We start from the raw sequence: 2,500 nt of genomic DNA, 5'->3' as shown, positions 1-2,500 counted from the left end.
CACGCAAACTATGTAAGCTTCACCGATTATATTCGAGCGATGTAGCGGTATTTTTTAATGTACTTAATCGCGATAGAGCGAAAATCGAAGAGGAGTAGTAGGAGGATGAGGAGGAGAAAGGAAAAGGGAGATGATGAAAAATAAAAAAATAAGAAGAAGAAGATAATTGTTTCTTATTATAGAAAGACGTGGAAATGCGTCAAAATGATAGAGAGAGAGAGAGAGAGAGAGAGAGAGAGAGAGAGAGAGAGAGAGAGAGAGAGAAAGAGAAGGACTAAGAAAAAGATAGAAATGACAAGCATTGCTGATTGGTTTCTCTCTTTCTCTCGATTGGGGGGGGGGGGGGGGGACATGTGAGGCAATCGCATTTTAATTGTTGGAGAATTCGATGCGTATAGATTGGAAATATAAAATGAGACTGCGTATTTGACGATTTTGACGATTTGACGAATTGCATCGACCTATCTTCCGTCGATCATTTGTCCATGAATAATCTATTGCATACGTGAGTAAATAATTATAATATCGTAGTGTATTGAATTGAAATAATGAAATTATAAAAAGATTTGATTTTAGAAATTGATCTACGACGAATGATCGAGAGGAAGAAAGCGTATAATTTATATATATTCGTGACTCGTCTAAGTAAGAATATTAAAGGATCTACGCGTATCTTTACGTCGAAAGAGAATGAGTAAAAGAGAGAGAGAGAGAGAGAGAGAGAGAGAGAGAGAGAGAGAGGAGAGAGAGAGGGAAAGAGAGAAATTAAAATAAAAATAAAAAATAAAAAATAAAAAAAAACCTCACAGGACAAATCTTATAGATGCTAGAATAGCGATATATAATGTTTTGTACAGCTAGATGACTAAGCCAGTATTGGGTTATGTGCAACATTATATAGATGAGAGAAGAGGACGACGAGATGATGATGATGATGATGATGATAATGATGATATGAATTAATGAAAGAAGAAAAACACTATTGTAATTTAAAATGCCACACTAAATTATTATTATTACGATAGTAGGTATGTATTATTGTAAATACCTATACCGGACGAGATAAGATCGAGATAGAAATAAAAAACGATGATAGAGAAAGTTGTTTATCCATCTACGCGAGAAGAATTCTCGATCGCTAAATACGTTCAGAATGAACCGTTCGAATTTGTGTAATGTAATTCGGAAAGAAAAAGAAAAGTAAGAAGGATGGACGCGAAGCGAGGAATAAAGGGAAAAAATTAAGAGAGGAAAGTTTAATTGTTTTAAGAGATCGACGCGCCGATTTATCTTTACCAACGCTTCTCGGTGTATGATTATGTTCCTGCCGATTGCCTCGGATATTATTGTGTGTACGTTTGAATGACGATAATCGTATTAACGATTATATTGATAAATAGAACGGATGTATTAGAGACAAATAGAGGGGGAGAGGGAGAGAGAAAAGGAGAAGCGAGATAAGAGCGAACGAAAGAGGATAATAAACACGTAAAAAGAAATTGAGAGAGGGAGAGAGAGAGAGAGAGAGATGAAGCAGGATATATTCGATCGCGAACTGTACTTACGTCGCTAAAAAAAATTCCGATATAATAAAGAAAATGGGTGAGGGTGTGTAGTAGAGCATTAGGAAGAATCGAAGGCAGCGGTGATCGAGTCGTTAGACAAGCTATTAAAAAAAAAAAAAATAAAAATAATAAAAAAATACAAATAAAAAAGTAATACAAAATAAAAAAAAAAAAAAAAAAAAAAAAAAATGCAAGGCGAAGTTCGTCGATCTAAGTGTAATATAAACTATTAATCGTGTAACGTTATAATTTGTATCGACTATGCACGGATGATTACACGTCGGTCCTTTTCCATTCGACCATATTAAAAATCGTCGTGAAGCGGGAACGGTAGAACGCGCCGATCGTTAGAGAAAAAACACAATTAGCCTTTGTTATCGCGTAGAGATGAAAAGAAAATGATGAAATAAAATAAAAATGAAATAAAATAAAATAATGTAATAAGGGGGCGACTGATTTTCGTTCGCTTATTCTTTTTTACACGCGCGAACGGGGATTTGGTATCGAGCTATGTGCGTTTATCGCGAGAGTATTATTATTAATTATTAATTATTATTATTGTTAAGAAGAGTGTCGCAAATATGTTGAAACGGTGGGAGGGAAGAAGCTAGGAAGAGTAAAGTAATAGATAGATAGATAGATAGATAAAGAGAGAGAGAGAGAGAGAGAGAGAGAGAGAGGGAGGATGAAAGAAAGAGAGGAAAGTACTAGGTCGAGGAGAAAAGTATCACTGTATTCCGTGCTGGTTGTGTCCGAAGATATTGCAGAGCCAGGCTTCAATCGAGTAAAGTTGTCTGCCTCCATGTAAAGGAACGTATTAAGAGAATAATCACTACCGACACTTATTATACACCTCTATAGTCTATTTAATAATATTACTTATTGAATTGTCAATCTCATGTTCACCTTGTTTCATCGTTTTTAAATAGTTAATA

General features: G+C 35.0%; 1 protein-coding gene across 15 annotated transcripts in view; it reads left to right on the top strand.

Annotated features, from left to right (window-relative positions):
* LOC124421600 (disks large homolog 4) overlaps nucleotides 1-2,500 on the top strand; it is a 266,482-nt gene that overhangs the window by 263,963 nt on the left and 19 nt on the right. For 14 of the 15 annotated variants that reach the window (XM_046956970.1, XM_046956969.1, XM_046956966.1 and 11 more), the window contains one exon: nucleotides 1-2,500. This exon is cut by the window's left edge and continues 1,630 nt beyond it; it is cut by the window's right edge and continues 19 nt beyond it. The gene's annotated coding sequence lies outside the window, so the exon portion shown is untranslated. The other variant, XR_006941703.1, reaches the window with a different exon arrangement.

This window comes from Vespa crabro, chromosome 2 (assembly GCF_910589235.1).
Source record: "Vespa crabro chromosome 2, iyVesCrab1.2, whole genome shotgun sequence".
In the NCBI taxonomy this organism is placed as follows: domain Eukaryota; kingdom Metazoa; phylum Arthropoda; class Insecta; order Hymenoptera; family Vespidae; genus Vespa; species Vespa crabro.
The sequence above is the reverse complement of the archived record's forward strand: the minus strand, read 5'-3'. Positions and strand labels throughout refer to the sequence as shown.